The following is a 21,827-nucleotide window of genomic DNA, read 5'->3' as shown; positions in this document are numbered from 1 at the left end:
CTGTAGACTGTGAGCCCTCGTGGGCAGGGTCCTCTCTCCTCCTGTAGACTGTGAGCCCTCGGGGGCAGGGTCCTCTCTCCTGTAGAGAGTGAGACCTCGCGAGCAGGGTCTTCTCTCCTCCTGTAGACTGTGAGCCCTCGTGGGCAGGGTCCTCTCTCCTCCTGTAGACTGTGAGCCCTCGCGGGCAGGGTCCTCTCTCCTCCTGTAGACTGTGAGCCCTCGCGGGCAGGGTCCTCTCTCCTCCTGTAGACTGTGAGCCCTCGCGGGCAGGGTCCTCTCTCCTCCTGTAGACTGTGAGCCCTCGCGGGCAGGGTCCTCTCTCCTCCTGTAGACTGTGAGCCCTCGCGGGCAGGGTCCTCTCTCCTCCTGTAGACTGTGAGCCCTCGCGGGCAGGGTCCTCTCTCCTCCTGTAGACTGTGAGCCCTTGTGGGCAGGGTCCTCTCTCCTCCTGTAGAGAGTGAGACCTCGCGGGCAGGGTCCTCTCTCCTCCTGTAGACTGTGAGCCCTCGCGGGCAGGGTCCTCTCTCCTCCTGTAGACTGTGAGCCCTCGCGGGCAGGGTCCTCTCTTCTCCTGTAGACTGAGCCCTCGCGGGCAGGGTCCTCTCTCCTCCTGTAGACTGTGAGCCCTCGCGGGCAGGGTCCTCTCTCCTCCTGTAGACTGTGAGCCCTCGCGGGCAGGGTCCTCTCTCCTCCTGTAGACTGTGAGCCCTCGCGGGCAGGGTCCTCTCTCCTCCTGTAGACTGTGAGCCCTCGTGGGCAGGGTCCTCTCTCCTCCTGTAGACTGTGAGCCCTCGCGAGCAGGGTCTTCTCTCCTCCTGTAGACGGTGAGCCCTCGCGGGCAGGGTCCTCTCTCCTTCTGTAGACTGTGAGCCCTCGCGGGCAGGGTCCTCTCTCCTCCTGTAGACTGTGAGCCCTTGTGGGCAGGGTCCTCTCTCCTCCTGTAGACTGTGAGCCCTCGCGAGCAGGGTCTTCTCTCCTCCTGTAGACGATGAATCCTCGGGGGCAGGGTCCTCTCTCCTCCTGTAGACTGTGAGCCCTCGCGAGCAGGGTCTTCTCTCCTCCTGTAGACGATGAATCCTCGGGGGCAGGGTCCTCTCTCCTCCTGTAGACTGTGAGCCCTCGCGAGCAGGGTCTTCTCTCCTCCTGTAGACTGTGAGCCCTCGTGGGCAGGGTCCTCTCTCCTCCTGTAGACTGTGAGCCCTCGCGGGCAGGGTCCTCTCTCCTCCTGTAGACTGTGAGCCCTCGCGGGCAGGGTCCTCTCTCCTCCTGTAGACTGTGAGCCCTCGCGGGCAGGGTCCTCTCTCCTCCTGTAGACTGTGAGCCCTCGCGGGCAGGGTCCTCTCTCCTCCTGTAGACTGTGAGCCCTCGCGGGCAGGGTCCTCTCTCCTCCTGTAGACTGTGAGCCCTTGTGGGCAGGGTCCTCTCTCCTCCTGTAGAGAGTGAGACCTCGCGGGCAGGGTCCTCTCTCCTCCTGTAGACTGTGAGCCCTCGCGGGCAGGGTCCTCTCTCCTCCTGTAGACTGTGAGCCCTCGCGGGCAGGGTCCTCTCTTCTCCTGTAGACTGAGCCCTCGCGGGCAGGGTCCTCTCTCCTCCTGTAGACTGTGAGCCCTCGCGGGCAGGGTCCTCTCTCCTCCTGTAGACTGTGAGCCCTCGCGGGCAGGGTCCTCTCTCCTCCTGTAGACTGTGAGCCCTCGCGGGCAGGGTCCTCTCTCCTCCTGTAGACTGTGAGCCCTCGTGGGCAGGGTCCTCTCTCCTCCTGTAGACTGTGAGCCCTCGCGAGCAGGGTCTTCTCTCCTCCTGTAGACGGTGAGCCCTCGCGGGCAGGGTCCTCTCTCCTTCTGTAGACTGTGAGCCCTCGCGGGCAGGGTCCTCTCTCCTCCTGTAGACTGTGAGCCCTTGTGGGCAGGGTCCTCTCTCCTCCTGTAGACTGTGAGCCCTCGCGAGCAGGGTCTTCTCTCCTCCTGTAGACGATGAATCCTCGGGGGCAGGGTCCTCTCTCCTCCTGTAGACTGTGAGCCCTCGCGAGCAGGGTCTTCTCTCCTCCTGTAGACGATGAATCCTCGGGGGCAGGGTCCTCTCTCCTCCTGTAGACTGTGAGCCCTCGCGAGCAGGGTCTTCTCTCCTCCTGTAGACTGTGAGCCCTCGCGGGCAGGGTCTTCTCTCCTCCTGTAGACTGTGAGCCCTCGCGGGCAGGGTCCTCTCTCCTCCTGTAGACTGTGAGACCTCGCGGGCAGGATCTTCTCTCCTCCTGTAGACGATGAATCCTCGGGGGCAGGGTCCGCTCTCCTCCTGTCTGTGCCTTGTATTGTTTATGATTATTGTATTTGTCCCTATTATGTATACCCTTTTCACATGTAAAGCGCCATGGAATAAATAGTGCTATAATAATAATAATTCATAGTCAGAGCAGCCAGATTATGTAAACTTCACTATATGATATCTTGCTTTTTTGTGCCTGTAAACCATGTTCACACATTGCATAAATACTGTGTTTATTGTTTTCTGCAGGTGTCCGCACCAATCTACACAACAATCTTCTCTGGTTATTACATTTTTGCTGCATTTTTTATGCCTTTTCCCCCTTATTTGATGTTTTTTTTGGTGCAGATGTGAATCTGCATTTTTAATGTGGTTTTTCTAGTACAGAAAAGCTTTGACTCCGCACTCCGCAAGAAAGTAACTGCAGTTTTTTCCATGCCTTTTTTTTTTTTTAGGCTCCACATAGAAGTCACTAGAGAAAAAAGCACTCAACCGCACAGCTCAGCAGCGTCTTCAGACACACCGTTGGTGCAGTTTTCATTAAATCACATCTTATTCGCTTTGACAGTTGAATGCAGTCGAATTTATATGCAAAAAAGCAGAAGAAAAACGCAGCATTTATGTTACATGTGAACACGGCTTAAGGCTCATGCGCACGTTGCAGTTTTAGATGCTTTTAGTCACCACAATTTGCATGCTTTTCCTTCCCCAGCAAAGTCTATGAGATTTCAGATTTGCTGTGCGCACTTTTTGCTTTTTTTCTGGACTGCATTTTGTGGTGACCACTGCAGCATGTTGCTGTTTCCTTGCATTTTTCACCAATTGGTGATAAGAAAAACTGCATCAAAAACGCATGGTCAAAAAACGCATGTTTTTGTTGCATTTATTTGCCACAGGGTGCATTTATGGTGCATTGTTGTGGTCACCAAAAAAGTGTAGCGTGTGGACATAGGTTAAAAGGTCCAAGCAAATTGGATATGATTTCATGGAATCTCCGCCCTCGGTGTGTCTAAATACTCTGCTGAACTGTCCGGATTTGGTGATTTTTTTTTTCCTTTATAAACTTCCATGTGGCGTTGCTTGCCCTGGTTGCACAACTATGCTTTGTGTGCTTGCTTGCACAACCATGACAGTGTTGCTTGTTGTGCGTCCCGTGACCGATGGCCGGAAGCCACATGACGCGGGAGAGGTCATGAGATGCATGCGCCGGCATCTTCGTAACCAGAAGTGCTTGTACAACAGGCGGGAATTTCAAAACATCTATAGGGTATAAAAAAAGGTCAGACATCCCATCCCTGTAGCTCCAACTGAGGAAGAATATCACATGAAACGCGCGTCGGGGTATGTGGAAAGCAGGACCAGCAGACCATCCATTAAGGTATTGAAGTACTCCTATTCAACTTCCTAATAGATCACATTCAGTTCATTATATATGAGATAGGAAATAGGAATAACTCTGAACTCCTTTAGTATTCCACTATTAAAATATCCATTTTGGTTGAATAACAACTTATTATTAATTTATTGTTGGATAACATTTAATGATTGGTCTATGCACAATGCACCTTATTTTCCTGTATTTTTTTCTGTTAATATAAGGGAACTTTCTTGTCCAGTAATGGTATTTTAATGTGATTTGTATTTTAATTATTTCATTAATATAAGTTAGTATTTTACCTTGATATCATTGTCATGGTCATTTCTAGAGGGAATCTGTCACCAGGTTTTGCTACCTCATCTGAAAACAGCATAATGTAGAGACAGAGACTCTGATTCCAGCAATGTGTCACTTACTGAGCTGTTTGCTGTCATTTTGATAAAACCAAAGGGCTCTCTGCTGCAGATCTAGCAGTTATTTGAATGTGGATCTCTATAACCCTACCCACACCACTGATTGGCAGCTTCCTGCCCTTATACAATATCCACAGAAAGCTACCAATCAGTGGTGGGGCAAGTTATACAGAGTTTGTGAATATGCTGGACTACCTGTTAGAAGTAGTCCTCTAATGATAATCTACTGCTGATTAAACTGTTATTTTATCAAAACTATACTGAGCAGCCCAGTAAGTGACACATCACTGGAATCAGGATCTCTGCCCCTACGCTATGCTGCTTTCAGATTAGGTGGCAAAAACCTGGTGACAGTTTCCCTTTACGTACAGCGCTAGCATAATAGTGCTATACATAATTGATCAGTGGTGAGAAATTCATTTTTGCGAGGGGATATATATGAAAGACCATAACTGTCGTGAAGGCTGAACCAATAGCCTGACATTAATAATGCTCAATATTATTAACATATTAGTTACAGTGAATATAAAGTAATAATTATATCACTTAATATTGAGCAGAATTAAGCTGATTCCTCTTATGTACAGTATGAGCCCCCACATAGCCCCTATATAAAGTATGAGCCCTTACACTCCCCTATATACAGTATGAGCCCTCACATAGCCCCTATATATAGTATGAGCCCTTACAGTTTCCTATATTCAGTATGAGCCCTCCCGTAGCCCCTATGTACAGTATGAGCCCTCACATAGCCCCTATGTACAGTATGAGCCCTCACATAGCCCCTATGTACAGTATGAGCCCTCACATAGCCCCTATGTACAGTATGAGCCCTCACATAGCCCCTATGTACAGTATGAGCCCTCACATAGCCCCTATGTACAGTATGAGCCCTCACATAGCCCCTATGTACAGTATGAGCCCTCACATAGCCCCTATGTACAGTATGAGCCCTCACATAGCCCCTATGTACAGTATGAGCCCTCACATAGCCCCTATGTACAGTATGAGCCCTCACATAGCCCCTATGTACAGTATGAGCCCTCACATAGCCCCTATGTACAGTATGAGCCCTCACATAGCCCTCTATATATAGTATGAGACCTTACAGTTCCCTATATTCAGTATGAGCCCTCACATAGCCCCTATATACAGTATGAGCCCTCACATAGCCCTCTCTATATAGTATGAGCCCTTACAGTTCCCTATATTCAGTATGAGCCCTCACATAGCCCCTATGTACAGTATGAGCCCTAACATAGCCCCTATCTACAGTATGAGCCCTCACATAGCCCCTATCTACAGTATGAGCCCTCACATAGCCCCTATCTACAGTATGAGCCCTAACATAGCCTCTATGTACAGTATGAGCCCTCACATAGCCCCTATGTACAGTATGAGCCCTCACATAGCCCCTATGTACAGTATGAGCCCTCACATAGCCCCTATGTACAGTATGAGCCCTCACATAGCCCCTATGTACAGTATGAGCCCTCACATAGCCCCTATGTACAGTATGAGCCCTCACATAGCCCCTATGTACAGTATGAGCCCTCACATAGCCCCTATGTACAGTATGAGCCCTCACATAGCCCCTATGTACAGTATGAGCCCTCACATAGCACCTATGTACAGTATGAGCCCTCACATAGCCCCTATGTACAGTATGAGCCCTCACATAGCCTCTATGTACAGTATGAGCCCTCACATAGCACCTATGTACAGTATGAGCCCTTACAGTTCCCTATATTCAGTATGAGCCCTCACATAGCCCCTATGTACAGTATGAGCCCTCACATAGCACCTATGTACAGTATGAGCCCTTACAGTTCCCTATATTCAGTATGAGCCCTCACATTGCCCCTATGTACAGTATGAGCCCTCACATAGCCACTATATATAGTATGAGCCCTCACATAGCCCCTATATACAGTATGAGCCCTCACATAGCCCCTATGTACAGTATGAGCCCTCACATTGCCCCTATGTACAGTATGAGCCCTCACATAGCCACTATATATAGTATGAGCCCTCACATAGCCCCTATATACAGTATGAGCCCTCACATAGCACCTATGTACAGTATGAGCCCTCACATAGCACCTATGTACAGTATGAGCCCTCACATAGCACCTATGTACAGTATGAGCCCTCACATTGCCCCTATGTACAGTATGAGCCCTCACATAGCCCCTATGTACAGTATGAGCCCTCACATTGCCCCTATGTACAGTATGAGCCCTCACATAGCCCCTATATACAGTATGAGCCCTCACATAGCACCTATGTACAGTATGAGCCCTCACATAGCACCTATGTACAGTATGAGCCCTCACATAGCCCCTATATATAGTATGAGCCCTCACATAGCCCCTATATACAGTATGAGCCCTCACATAGCACCTATGTACAGTATGAGCCCTCACATAGCCCTCTATATATAGTATGAGCCCTTACAGTTCCCTATATTCAGTATGAGCCCTCACATAGCCCTCTATATATAGTATGAGCCCTTACAGTTCCCTATATTCAGTATGAGCCCTCACATAGCCCCTATGTACAGTATGAGCCCTCACATAGCCTCTATGTACATTATGAGCCCTCACATAGCACCTATGTACAGTATGAGCCCTTACAGTTCCCTATATTCAGTATGAGCCCTCACATAGCCCCTATGTACAGTATGAGCCCTCACATAGCACCTATGTACAGTATGAGCCCTTACAGTTCCCTATATTCAGTATGAGCCCTCACATAGCCCCTATGTACAGTATGAGCCCTCACATTGCCCCTATGTACAGTATGAGCCCTCACATAGCCACTATATATAGTATGAGCCCTCACATAGCCCCTATATACAGTATGAGCCCTCACATAGCCACTATATATAGTATGAGCCCTCACATAGCCCCTATATACAGTATGAGCCCTCACATAGCCCCTATGTACAGTATGAGCCCTCACATTGCCCCTATGTACAGTATGAGCCCTCACATAGCCACTATATATAGTATGAGCCCTCACATAGCCCCTATATACAGTATGAGCCCTCACATAGCACCTATGTACAGTATGAGCCCTCACATAGCACCTATGTACAGTATGAGCCCTCACATAGCACCTATGTACAGTATGAGCCCTCACATTGCCCCTATGTACAGTATGAGCCCTCACATAGCCCCTATATATAGTATGAGCCCTCACATAGCCCCTATGTACAGTATGAGCCCTCACATAGCACCTATGTACAGTATGAGCCCTCACATAGCCCTCTATATATAGTATGAGCCCTTACAGTTCCCTATATTCAGTATGAGCCCTCACATAGCCCCTATGTACAGTATGAGCCCTCACATTGCCCCTATGTACAGTATGAGCCCTCACATTGCCCCTATGTACAGTATGAGCCCTCAAATAGCCCCTATGTACAGTATGAGCCCTCACATAATCCATATATACAGTATGAGCCCTTACAGTTCCCTATATTCAGTATGAGCCCTCACATAGCCCCTATATACAGTATGAGCCCCCACATAATTCATATATACAGTATGAGCCCCAATATCGCCCCTATATACAGGATGAGATCACAGAAATGAGGGTCTTTGGACCCCCTGAAGTGGACTGGGTTTGCTACTGCGGTAAGTCGGAGCGTGCTGCCCCTGGATTGCTGTATGGTTGCAGCTCACGGTATCTGTAAATCTCAAAATATATTTGCCTAACATTTCACCTGACTTCTACTATCCTTAAGTGATTTTAGATAAAAGCTGTCGTCTTTTTCACACCAAAAAAATTACGTGTTTTGTTTTTTACTTTACTGGGCTATGAGGTTGGGTCATCTGCTAATTACTGAGGGCCCATCCCATATCTAGAGGTCCTGATAAATCGGCCTCAATGTTCCTGCTGCTGTAAAGGCATGTTCACATACAGCTTTCTGCTTCAGTTCTGCTGCAGCAAAACGCATCAGCACAAGGTGGAAACGCGTGGATAATAATTAATCTGGTCAAAGCTGGTATTGAAAGAATTTTAATGAATAAAGCAGAGCACAAGTTTGTGAAGCTGGAGTTTCTTTGGATTATTATTCTCTATATTGGAGGTAATATGTAATGCATGCAAAGCCCAACTGCTGTCTACCATTTTATTTCTGCAAGGTGACATGATTATATATTTCTTAGGGTACTTTCACCCTTGCGTTTTTTTCCTTCCGTCACAATCCGCCCTTTTGGAAAACAGCGGAATCCATTAACGGATTCTGCTGTTTCCCATAGACTTTTATGGAGGACGGATTGTGCCAAAAGTACCTGCGTTGCTTCCGCTGGCCGACGCTACGTTGCTTCCGCCGGGCGGAAGCAACGCAGCATGTAACATTTGTTTGAGCAGCGGAATCCTTAGGATTTCACTGCGCATGCTCTCTCTGGCTCCCTGCACCCGTAACCAGGGTACACATTGGGTAACCAAGCAAAGTGCTTTGCCTAGTTACCTGATGTTTACCCTGGCTACGTGTGCAAGGAGCCAGTGCTAAGCGGTGTACGCTGGTAACCAAGGTAAATATCGGGTAACCAAGGAAAGTGCTTTGCTTAGTTACCCGATATTTACGCTGGCTACGTGTGCAGGGAGCTCTACGCTTCCCCGCTCGGCTTCGCCCCCTCCTGCACTCCACTCCACATGTACACACGCGTACACACACACACACACACACACACTCATCTGTCATCAGCGCCATGGTCCCGTTCGGCTCCACTCCCCCACACTCCGCCCCCCGGACACATTCTTGGCGGCCGAATGATCAGCTGATCACCTGGCGACCGGCTGCTGTGAGCGATCAGCTGATCACCCGGCGACTGGCTGCTGTGAGCGATCAGCTGAGGGTCCGGCCGCCGGCTATTGAGAGCTCTTAGCTGAGTGCCCGGCCGCTGGGTGATCAGCTGATCGTTCACAATAGTCTGCCGCCGGTAAAACTGTAAAATAAAAAAAATAAAAAAAAAGCTGATTCCGTTGTTTTGTATGATCCGTTGCATCTGTTGCATCCATCACACAGCGCAATGCTACGGAAGCCGTCCAACGCAAGTGTGAAAGCAGCCTTACTCTGAAGAGCCACATCTGGAGTCAGTAAGTAAAGAATATTAATGAATTAGAATTCACGTGCAAACAGATGACACAATTTACCGGCTGGATGTCTATGTGATCTGCCACTTACCCAAGCTGGCAGAATTGCTTTCCTGTTCAGTGCCAGAGAGTAGGAGTGATTTCCAGGTTGTACAGTGAATATGGCTGGAGGCTGGAGGCTGGAGGCTGGAGGCCGAGCCTGGTTTCTTTCATTCTAATAGGATGCAACAAGATAAGGACTTTGGGTCAAAGAAAGGTCAGACTAAGGAAGCGCATCTTGTATATCTGCACATAATACAATATATTCAATATGTATCCATTCACTGTACCCAGCTCTTACTTCAGTCCAACGGGAGCAGTGTTAAGGGGGCTTTACACGCTACGACATCGCTCAAGTGATCTCGTTGGGGTCATGGAATTTGTGACGCACATCCGGCCGCATTAGCGATGTCGTTGCGTGTGACACCTATGAGCGATTTTGCATCGTCGTAAAAACGTGCAAAATCGCTCATCGGTGACATGGGGGTCCATTCTCAAATATCGTTACTGCGGCAGTAGCAAAGTTGTTCCTCGTTCCTGCGGCAGCATACATCGCTCCGTGTGACACCGCAGGAACGAGGAACCTCTCCTTACCTGCAGCCGGCCACAATTCGGAAGGAAGGAGGTGGGCGGGATGTTACGTCCCGCTCATCTCCGCCCCTCCGCTTCTATTGGGCGGTGGTTCAGTGACGCTGCTGTGACGTCGCTGTGACGCTGAACGAACCTCCCCCTTAGAAAGGAGGCGGTTCGCCGGTCACAGCGACGTCGCAGGGAAGGTAAGTATGTGTGATGGGTCCGGGCGATGTTGTGCGGCACGGGCAGCGATTTGCCAGTGTCGCACAACCGATGGGGGTGGGAACGCACGCTGGCGATATCGGTACCGATATCGCAGTGTGTAAAGTAGCCTTTACTCCTATAGAAAAGCCACTTTTGGCAACACAATGTTTACAAAAATAGCATTTTATGGGGTTTGTCCCATAAACAGCATATCCACAGGAAAGATGATTAATGTATAACTGCTAAAACCCTCAGTGACCCTGAGAATGGTGTCCAAGTCCTTGTGTAAATTCAGCCCCTATTTAAAATAATGAGACGTGCTGCAACATCTGCCCCGTGCCGCTAAACTTTAAATAAAGCAGCACTCAACGGTGTTTATATACGACCACCATTGGCCTAAATAGCTGATTTCGGGGGGTGCCTCATGTTGAACCCCATCTGATCTGCTATTGCTTCATACTTATGCCCAGATAAGCCCTTCTAATGGAGCAGTGGTTGCACAGTCATTAATACTTCACTCAAACAGGGAACCTTGAAATCAGTGATGGTCCCAGTGGTTGTAGCACCAGCTATCATACATCTACCATCCATGTTGTAAATAATTAATATAACGTGATGACTGTCACAAGGTGGCGCTAGACACACATGTATACAGTAAATAGAGAGGCAGTTAGACAGGCCAAGATTATAAACCAGGAGGGCACGACAGTACACAAGAGCAGACAGAGACGAGGTCAAGATACAAGCCAAAGGTCAGGGTTCCAGGAGAGCACGTACAAAATACAGGCAGCAGACGGGGACATGGTCAGGAGGAAGTCCGAGATCAGAAGCCGGGAAGTCACAACGGAAACAGGGGAAAACAGGCAGAGATGGGTAAACAAAAGTCCGGAGTTGAGAGACCAAGACCAGAACATTGAGCACCACGGGAGCCCACAGCACAACTGTAATCAGGCAGTAAGACTAACATGCTCCCTAATGAAGCAGAGCAATCACCAGAAACGAGAAGCACCTGTGAGAGCACCTCCCAGGACAGCGTGGAACCCAGTGCTGGGAAACAACCAGCAGAGCATTCATCCTGCAAAACGCTCTGCACTACAACCTAATATATATATCAGCTCTGCAGGAGAGCAAAGCAGAACAATACAGAATGTTCTGCACATAGGAATCATGACATATATATTGTTTATGGGATAAGCCCTTTAAACTCACAGGACTAATTTGTGAATTATTGCAATTATGGAAAACTTTTACCTGGAAGATAGGAAACATATGCACAAAGTGTCATGCCAGAGTGTACAGAAATTCAGCATGAGGCGAGACACAAGGGGAACAATGGTAATGGTATAGAAGGAAGGCCATGGCGATAGGGAGCTTGGATACCTCCTGCAACCCTACGCCACGTGGGCATGGATTAGGCACAATCTCCATAGATTGTGCTGGGGACGCATGCAGTTACGCTGCGGTGCAGATCACAGCGTAACTGCATGAAAATACGCTACGTGGGCACATAGCCTTACAGTTGGCAAGTGCCGATGCTGGATGGGCTCTCAAACACAGATCAGAGTTGCTGTCAGGTCCTTCGCTGTTCCAGCTTCATTGCACTGCAGCTCTCACAAAGAGATCGGGTACTAGTATCATGAGTAATACTGGTTCCAGTCACCAGGGGGAGCCAACTGCTGTAGAACCTCACAACAAATCAGATTTGCATGTGAGAGCCCATTCACTTGCCAACTTTAATTGTTTGGGGTCTGGTAAGTGCGATTCTTTTAGGGGGTGTCTGCTTTCTTTTGGAGGTAAACTTAGCAGTACATAGAGAATAATACCTTTAACCAGGTTATTTAAACGATTGTATATATGGTCTGCACCCACCACTATAGGACTGGTTCTGCACCATGAGAAGAGCAGATCAGATAACAAAATGTGCCTAGGATTAAAGGCCCCGTCACGCTAAGCAACATCGCTGCTAACGAACAACTTTTGTGACGTTGCTAGCGATGTTGCTGTGTGTGACATCCAGCAACAACCTGGCCCCTGCTGTGAGGTCGTTGGTTGTTGCTGAATGTCCTGGGCCATTTTTTAGTTGTTGCTGTCCTGCTGTGAAGCACAGATCGCTGTGTGTGACAGCGAGACAGCAACAACTAAATGTGCAGGCAGCAGGAGCCGGCTTCGGCGGAGGCTGGTAACCACAGTAAACATCGGGTAACCAAGAAGCCCTGTCCTTGGTTACCCGATATTTACCTTTGTTACCAGCCTCCGCCGCTCTCACTGTCAGTGCCGGCTCCTGCTCTGTGCACATGTAGCTGCAGGACACATCGGGTTAATTAACCCGATGTGTGCTGTAGCTAGGAGAGCAGGGAGCCAGCGCTAAGCAGTGTGCGCTGCTCCCTGCTCTGTGCACATTTAGCTGCAGTACACATCGGGTAATTAACCCGATGTGTGCTGTAACTAGGAGAGCAGGGAGCCAGCGCTAAGCGGTGTGCGCTGCTCCCTGCTCTGTGCACATGTAGCTGCAGCACACATCGGGTAATTAACCCGATGTGTGCTGTAACTAGGAGAGCAGGGAGCCAGCGCTCAGTGTGCGCTGCTCCCTGCTCTCTGCACGTGTAGCTCCGTGCGGTGGTAACCAAGGTAAATATCGGGTTGGTTACCCGATATTTACCTTAGTTACCAAGCGCAGCATCTTCCACGCGGCGCTGGGGGCTTGTCACTGGTTGCTGGTGAGCTCACCAGCAACCCGTATAGCGACGCTCCAGCGATCCCTGCCAGGTCAGGTTGCTGGTGGGATCGCTGGAGCGTCGCAGTGTGACATCTCACCAGCAACCTCCTAGCAACTTACCAGCGATCCCTATCGTTGTTGGGATCGCTGGTAAGTTGCTTAGTGTGACTGGACCTTAAGACAACATGTTGATGTTCCACAATGTGATGACTATATTTGAATAAATGTTGATTTTTTTTGTTCAAGAGTAAATAAATGTGGATTGTTGTTCATGGGAAAATAAAATGGTGAAAATAACTGTGGAAAGAAAAGGCGCAAATAGGGTCTTACCTGGTATGACACGTGGGATTGAAGTGTAGATTAAAACACTCACCTGATGGGGTTGTGCAAGTCACAACCCCTATGAGGGCACGTGATAAATGTGGAAGGCAGCGGTCCCGCAGTGTAGAGGTAGTCTTTCTTTGTACATTGTCCTGATGATGAGGACGGATGTGTCCTCGAAACGCGTAGACCTGTGAAAAAAATAAAGGGATTTACTAAAAAGCATCTGGATTATCTGTGGCTTGGCGTGGATTTTTAAACCTACTTTCTCCTCTATCTCATGGGAAAATAAAAGACATCCCTTGAAAATAAGCCCTAGCGCATTTTTTGGAGCAACAAATATTATAAGACTTTGTCTTGTTTTTGGGGAAACGCGGTAAAAAGCCTAGAGAGTTTCCGCAGACATATCATTTGCTTGAAAACACCAGACAGACATTATCACATGCAACTGAATTATATTTGCACTTACTCCTCCAAGTGAATTGGAACGCATGAGATAATTCCCAGCAGAGTTCAGTGTTCAGTGTCTATACAATGCGGGACAATTGTCTGCGGTGAAGATGTAAAATCTGGCAGAATTCAGGTCACACCTTTTCTGGACTCTCATACCTAGAAGACGGAGGCCTCCGAACATGGCTACGTTCTGGCTCCGTGAGGCTTATGGAGAGGACGTTCTCATTCTATTGTTGTATTTTATTTCACACCATTGTTGTATCTCAGCATCTGAACGGATGAACGGATACTCTCGTCTTAATACATTATTTTCCAACTGGGCACTTTGATCTTCCTTCCCTTTTCCAAGAGCTTTTTTTTTTACATAGCTCTATGAGGATTTGTTTTTTTTTGCAGGGCTTGTTTTTTAAATACCACCATTCATTTTACCATTCAATGTACTCGATCCAAATATGGTGAAATTGCAAAAAAACTTGAAATTCCGTAATATTTTTTAGGGGTGTTTGTTTTGACGGCATTCATTTTGCTGTAAAAAAAGACCTGGCATCATAAGGGTTCGCTCACAGTGGCGTATAGCATCTGATTATTGTCTCATGTGAGCGCATGGGATGGGATATACTAATGACACCCGGCTCAGGCTCTGCTGCGAGTGTCATTCACTGTGATCTGAGCCTCTCATATGCAGGAATCAGAGCGCAGGTGAGGACACGTTGGAGAGATTCATTTCTCCACCTTCTCCATTGCCTGTCCGTATATCGGACTGTACTTGGATGTCATCAGTGCAGTCCGCTGTTTCACACTCCCCAATACACTGAAATGGGTTTGTGCCATTCAATATACGATGACAATTGCAGCATACATCAATTTTTTTTTCCATCATGCCGACTCAGCACGAGTTAAAAAAACCCAAACCCACTAGTCGGCACTGCCTCATAGTATAACATTGGAGAGTACGCTATCGGATAAATCATTGCATAGCATCGTCCGAGTTATATGCTAGCTGTACGCCAGTGTGAGCATGCCCTAATTCTCCACGTCTGTAAGATGCCATACTTATTTTATTTATTTTTGAATGATTTATATGTCCAAAAATATTCAGGCACTCAAAATAAAGCCAAGCTGGTTGTTTATTGTGGACAGCCCAAAATATGTGCACAACGTTTGTGATGCTTTAGTCTATTCAAACCTTGCACAGTCCGGCAGACCGTGAAATATTCGTTTGTGCAGCGCTGTGGAAGTGCGACTGACGGCGCTATAGTGTATGGTGTCCATAGAAAGCGAGTGCAGACGAGTGGTGCAAAGATCTAATATATAGATAATGGCTGCACAATGCCAGCCAGGTATATACAGTATATATCTGAAATGCTCTACTACGCCATAGCCATTAGGCCTTGTGACTACACTATGTTTTGTTTGCATTTTTTCTAGCTATTTTTAATCAATAATACAAGTTAAAAAGCATCCCAAAAAAGTCTATGAGAATCCTGACTTGCTGTGCCCACGTTGCTTCTTTTTTTCCTTGCTGTTTTTGCTGCTGAAAAAAAAAAAGGAGCATGTTTCTGTATTTTTCATGCTTTTTTCCCCTATTTACTTTAATGGAGTCAGTGAAAAACACAGCAAAAAAGACATGTAATTTTAAATGTAACTTTTTTTTTTTTAACGCAGGACCTTGCTAGAGGGAACTCTGGTGACATAGGTGCCCTGGTCTGTGAGGTGATCCATAGCTCAGTAACACTGGGTCGTCATGGTGAGGACCCAGGGTTACCATGGCAATGATCATTGCATGACAGGACCTGATCACCAGGGAGAGGTAAGCAATTCCCCTCTACCTGCCTCCTGAATGCTGCGATCGCATTGATTTCAGCATTCACGGGGTTAAACTGCCGGGAGCGGCGTGGACAGTGAGAGCCGGGTCCCAGCTGTAACATCAGCTGTCGGCAATTGCGGGGGTACAGCGCAGGAACCCCTTGCAATTGCCATGACAAAAAAAAGTACAAAAAAGCACGAAAAAACATGTGAAAAAGTATGAAAAAAGAATGAAAAAACGCATGAAAAAAAGCACATTTTTCAGCAGCTTTTGTTTTCTGCCAAAATATGCTTTTTTGTGCGCATAAAAACGCTACGTGGGCACATAGCTCTATATTTCGATGATCTTCCCAGGTCCGCTGCAGGTGATTGATTGGTCTCCACCTATGTACACACAAGGATGAGCCCTTAATCATCACCAGCTGCACTAGGGAAGGGTCTGGCACCTCTAGTGGCCAGGGATGGCAATGGACTGGCTTTATCTCTGGCTATTTTACTAGAGAAATTAGAGAAATAAATATATACCTGGCTGCAATCGTTTGGACAGCTTCAATTGCCTGGCAGGTTCCCTTTACTTTGCACATTTTGTAAGCTTGTGTGATCATCCATGATCTATTCTGCCATCTAGTGGTCACTACTAAGAAGATAACTAAAAACAAACCTTTTGAATAGATAAGAAGTCTCCACTCCTTCGCTATTAAATATGTTGTCCAAGCAGAAAATGCTGATAACCTATAAATATTTTTTCTGGAATTTTAAAAACTTTTTTTTATTCCTAAACTTTTTTAGCCCCTTAGAGAACTTGAACCTGCAAAAGTGCAATCAATTCCTCTACAGCATATACTGCAATCTCAGAGTATTGAAGAGAAAGAGGAGCCAGCACGATCTGAACATGCAACATATAAAAAGTGTAAATTCACAGATTTATTCCAACTGTACTATAATAAAAAAAAATGAGATTTTTGCAAATAATTGATCAATTCTTTGAGCCACCCCTGCCAACGTCACTGCAAATCTCAATATGGGGTCCTACTCTATATCCTGTATTTCATGTGCCATGCGGCCTCCTAGATAAAATTAAAAGCAGAACAATAATGGAGCACACATACCTGTAACCTGTATATAGCCGCTTCCCATGAAATACATAATATAGAGTAGGAGCCCCCTATTGAGATTTGCCGTGAAGTGGCTGATGTGGCTCAAAGAATTGATCAATTATTTGCTAAAAATCTAATTTTGTATTATAGTACAGTTGGAATAAATCTGTGAATTTTCACTTTTTATATGATACATGCCATTTTCAGATCGTGCTGGCGCCCCTCAAACTCAGAGTATTGCAGTATGTAGGAAAAATGACGGTCTCCTAACAATGGCAGCTACAGGCTGTTGTCCACAGGAGTATCATAATGGCGGACATGGTAGTCTTTAGCAGACCCCTGGCTGTTATTGTAACCTATCTGCACCCCACATCATGGGGGACCTGATTGGCACATGGCATTTAAGAGATTAACAGCAGTAGGAGGAGGACAGCGGCACCTGCTGCTGTCAGAGGCCGGTAATGACTGAATAGCACTGCGCTAGTTTCACACATCCGGATTTTCACCAGATTCGGTGCACGCCAGTACAGTGTATACAGTACAATGGCAGCGCCGCAACTTCTGGGTCACATGCTCCGGTCACATGACAGCATGTGACCAGCGCTTGTCGTGCTGCCATTGTACTGTATACACTGTACTGGCGTGCGCCGAATCTGGCAAACCAGATCTAAAAAGCCGGATGTGTGAAACTAGCCTAATTATTTGTCTACAATGATGGAAACTCCGATCCTGATCTTGCATTGAAAAAAGAGAACGCAACATTCTGCACCGCAGCGTAACTGCATGCATCCTGCGTCCCCAGCATAATCTATGAAGATTATGCTGGGGACGTGCGCATGTGGCGTCTTAGAGCGCAGCGCTTCGGCTGCTGCCCGAAGCGCGCATTCTAAGAAGTGACATGTCACTTCTTTCCTGCGCTCTGCATGCAGTCCCCGCTCTGTCTATGGGAGGGGCTGCACTCCGAGCGCATGAAATCGGCTTTTTTTTTTTCATTACGGACTGTTTCTGCAGCGATTTGAAGCGCACGTGCGCTGTTCAAATCGCAGCAGAAATTTCTGCAGGGACAAACGCTACGTGCGCACATAGCCTAACACTCAGAGGTGTGACCTGTTGGGCCTGGAAAGATCTGGGGAGATGATATCACTGAGACCCACAAGGTAAATAGTAGAACGTGAAGTGGAGCTGCTCAAATACAGCAGCCATAGCTACAGGATCCCACAGTCAGAGCAACCAATCACAGCTCAGCTTTCACTTTACCTCAGCAGCTTCAATGCTGAGAGCTGCACTCTGGTTGCTATAAGCAACCAGAACGATTTTACAGATTCACCTCATAAATCTCATAAATGTGCCTCAGTGGATCGATCTGCTCGTCTCTAAAAGAGATCCAAGTCCCCTGATTCCCTTCATAGAATAACATCATACAATTCTGTGATTAAGCGGACGCTCACTACGGAGTGATTTTATTTTTATAAGTTTTTATGAATGTAATAATAAATTCATAGACCACCTAGTGGGGGCAGAGATAAATATTACCATGTTTATCTGTATTTGTTTTTCTAGACAACACCTTTAAGTGGGTAGTCATCCTCAGTTTTGGGTCGCTCCTTGGCAGATCTTGGGTCAGGGCTTAAATATCACTACATTGGCAACAAAAATGTTGGCAATGATGGTGTTTTGCCTAAAACTGCCCAATGACAGTTCTCTCCTTTATGTTCTACTACATTAAATTGAATTACAACAATAAACTGCACATAGGGCCACTGATTAGCAACAGCCTTGATACATTTTACACTAATCCAATCACAATCCAGCACCATGTGGATCTTAAGACCCTCCAATGTTAGCACAGTAGATCTCAGGACGTCCGGGGCTCGGTGAATGCTGCGTCTGTGCCCCCGGCCTGATGCCCCCAGATGCCAGAAGCAACCATTCACCAGATCTCAGGCTGACAATAAGCACAGGTTGTTAGAAAACTCACGGATACTTAGATTTCCAAATGATTTATTGATTGAATGAAACATAAGATTTATAGAACGTTTTCTGAATCATCATTAAAACAAGAAAAATAATCAAATGATTTTATTCTTTTTTTTTTCTTTTTATTGCATGCTGTCTTCTATTCTACGCTTTGTGTCCAATGACCCTAAAAAAGAAAAAAGATATTTCCGCATTAATATAAGAAATACTTACATGATTGTAGTGCAAATTATTTAGAAAGACGAGTTGTAATACAATTATCTGACGGCGTATACTCGTGTAGGCTCATATATTGCAATTGTCTGTTAACCCTTCGGCTGGTCTTTATTATGAAGTCGGAGCGGAGCAGGAATAATGAAATCTGCACTACGTTGTGTGGATATAACTGCGATTTCAGCTGCAGAAATATGGACACGGCTGACATCAATCTTTGTGTTATAAATTGTGAAATCTGTTGTGAATTTCCGCAGCATAAATTCATAGACTGTAGATGAGAAATCCACAGCGTCGGTCACTTTACCCGGCAGGTTTTCTCCACAGTAAAGACGACATTTCATAAAATCCTGTGATTTGCAGAATATTTTCCATCTGAAAACTCTGGATAGAAAATAGACCCCGCGCGTCTGACCTGTGTAGACATTCCCTAAATAAACTGATCAGGGAGCTGCGGAATCCATAACGAGTGATGAAAATTAGAAGAACTGGTGACATGTAGTGATGAGCGAGCGTGATCGCACTGCCCGATACTCCATCGAGCACCGGCTTGTATCGAGTGTAATGGAAGTCAATGGGAACCTCCAGCATTTTCAGACTCAGATGCTTGAGGCTGGATCGGGTACCCAGCAGTGGTGAGCACGCTCGCTCATCACTAGTGACAACGCATATATTGTGTGTGAAAAGTGACCAGGATAATATAACTTTATATGTGCAACAAATGAAAAACTAAAGTACAGTAATAGGGTCACGTGTAACTCCTCTACACAGTGACATGGTATTTTATAACGGATCTGCACTGAAAACTTGGAATACATCGAGTTTCTCAGGATTGATTAAAAAAAGCCAAAAAAACAAACAAACAGGAGCCCTTATAACTCCACGATGATGACCGCATGTTCTAAATTTACGGCATGTGATCACATCGTGTGCATGGAACGGGCTCGGGAATTGATCTCGCTCCGGACCAAGCATCTGCCTATAGGGATATGTGCACACAATGACTTTTTACCAGTGGCACAGCCACCGAGATTCTCGGGGCAAAGCAGCTTCAGGAGACGCCGGGGGACTTTTTCCTGAAGTGACTTTGCTCTATTCTTTCCGGCAATGAAGGAACACGCTGCTTTCTTTCTTCTTCAAAGCTTCCGAACACTGAAGCTGGTAAAAGAAGCAGCAGAAGACAGAACATGTGCACAGCAAAGTCAGTTTTAGATCACTGAGCACTGGATTATTTTTTGTGGAGGTTTTGCAGACCTTTTTCTATTGAATTTCCGCCCGAAAAACACATTATGTGCACACACCCTTAGGCCCGTTTCACACGTCACTGAAAAACAGTGACGTTTTTCACTGGCGTGTAAAACACGCACATGTCCCTACGTGTGCCGTGAATCACGGCACACGTGGGTTGTCTAAGTGCAATCCGGGCTCCGTTCTCCGTGGCCCGTGATTGCACTTAGAAATCAACTCACCTGCGCCCGCTCCCGCTGTCCATGGTGCTGAATCCTCCCGCGATGCAGCATCCGGCCGGCGGTGACCCCTGCAGCAGCTGCTTCCGGGTCAGCTGTGTCGCGCATAATGAACCGGCTTAGAAGCAGCAGGGAGGACGGGCTGCAGAGAGCGCGCCTGAAGCCGGGTGAGTTAAAATGTTTATTTTTTTAAATGCACATTTTTTTCTGGCACATGTTTCACGGACCACACCACTGCGTGGTCCATGGAACATCAGTGATGCCAGAAAAAAATGGACATGTCTCCGTGCAGCAAACACGCACACGCGGGTACGCTGCACGGAGACACGTGCAGTGAAAAATCACTGATGTGTGAGCAGACCCATTCATTATAATGGGTCTGCGTATGTCAGTGATTCTGGTACATTTAAAAAAAAGCACAAACGTACCAGAATCACTGACGTGTGAAAGGGGCCTTACAGGTACGGCCAAAGTGAGACCTGTTCACAGCTGTTTTATTATTGAAATGCTGCTGCCAATCTCTGATAGAGGCATTTCAATAGCATGATCACTGGGCACATGACAGTGTCCATGATACTATGAGCATTCTGCATGAGCTAAATGTGCTACCACGGCTGCAGCGTCTCCAGACTTGTCTCCTATTGAGCACGTCTGGGACTCCACTGGTCAACAATAGCAAAGGCAGCTGCCAGCAGTGGAGCTTGATGATTTTCCCAAGTGCATTCAGCGTGATAGAACATTCTTCAAACAGCCTTTAACCCCTTCATCCCAGGAGATTTTCTGTTTTTAATTTTTATTTTTTTCTCCCCTTCTTCCGAGAGCCAAAACTTTACTTTTCTACCAATATTGATTTATGATGGCTTATTTTTTGCGGGACAAGTTGCACTTTTGAATGACACCATTTTAATATACAGTGTAGTGGAAAACAATAAAAAACATTTCAAATGAAGAGAAATAGTGAAAAAAGTGAAATTGCACAATGGCTTTGGCTTTTTCTTTATTCACCATGTTCCCTATATGGTAAAACGGATATATCAGTATGATTAGCCAGGTTAGTATCAGTTCGTAGATACCAAACATATATACCTTTACTTTTATCGAAGTGGTCAAAGAAAAAAAATCAGAAGTTTATCCAAGAAAGGAACTTTGCTTTTGTTGCCATTTTTCGAGGCCTGTAGCGTTCTCATTTTTTGGGATCTGGAGCTCAGCGATGGCTTATATTTTCTACCTTGAACTGGCGTTTTTAATTATAAGTAAACACCATGTAAAAAAACCCCTATAACATATAACTTTTAATCAATATAGTTAATGGCAAAAGCCTATTCAAGACGGGAAGAAACAAAGTGAAACCCCAATAGGTGGTCAATACACAATGATAGCGGAGAGCCGGATCAAGTGAAGTGCAAGAGTTTCCCAAGGTCACCCGAAGTTATTTTCAATAGAGCAAAAGGGGGGTGATTTGAACTTTTAGGGTTTTTTTTATTTTTGTTTAACTTTTTTTTATTGATTTTACTAGTCCTCCTAGGGGAATTTATGACTCCACAGTCCGAGCGCTTCTGCTGATCAGAGCAATGCTGCAGCATCCCTCTGATCAGAAAATGCAGTGTTCCTGTGAGTGCCAGCGCTCTGTCGGCTCTCACAGGAAGGGAGTCATGATAGCATTAGGGGTCATCAGCTGACCCCACGCTGCCATGGCAACACTATGGTACCCCGTGGTCACGTCACAGGGCCGTCGATGGTGGCGGGGACCAGAGCCATCCTTGCTGCGGCCCTTTAAATCGCACTTTCAGTGTTTGACAGTGCGAT

At 46.6% G+C, this 21,827-nt stretch overlaps 1 protein-coding gene across 2 annotated transcripts in view; it reads right to left on the bottom strand.

Annotated features, from left to right (window-relative positions):
* Positions 1 to 18,349: 18,349 nt before the first annotated feature.
* LOC142249546 (uncharacterized) overlaps positions 18,350 to 21,827 on the bottom strand; it is a 42,853-nt gene continuing 39,375 nt past the window's right edge. For both annotated transcript variants that reach the window (XM_075321213.1, XM_075321214.1), the window contains one exon: positions 18,350 to 18,508. The gene's annotated coding sequence lies outside the window, so the exon portion shown is untranslated. The remainder of the gene's footprint in view (positions 18,509 to 21,827) is intronic.

This window comes from Anomaloglossus baeobatrachus, chromosome 8 (genome assembly GCF_048569485.1).
Source record: "Anomaloglossus baeobatrachus isolate aAnoBae1 chromosome 8, aAnoBae1.hap1, whole genome shotgun sequence".
Lineage (NCBI taxonomy): Eukaryota > Metazoa > Chordata > Amphibia > Anura > Aromobatidae > Anomaloglossus > Anomaloglossus baeobatrachus.
Note: the sequence above shows the minus strand (reverse complement) of the source record. Positions and strands in the feature narration are given on the sequence as shown.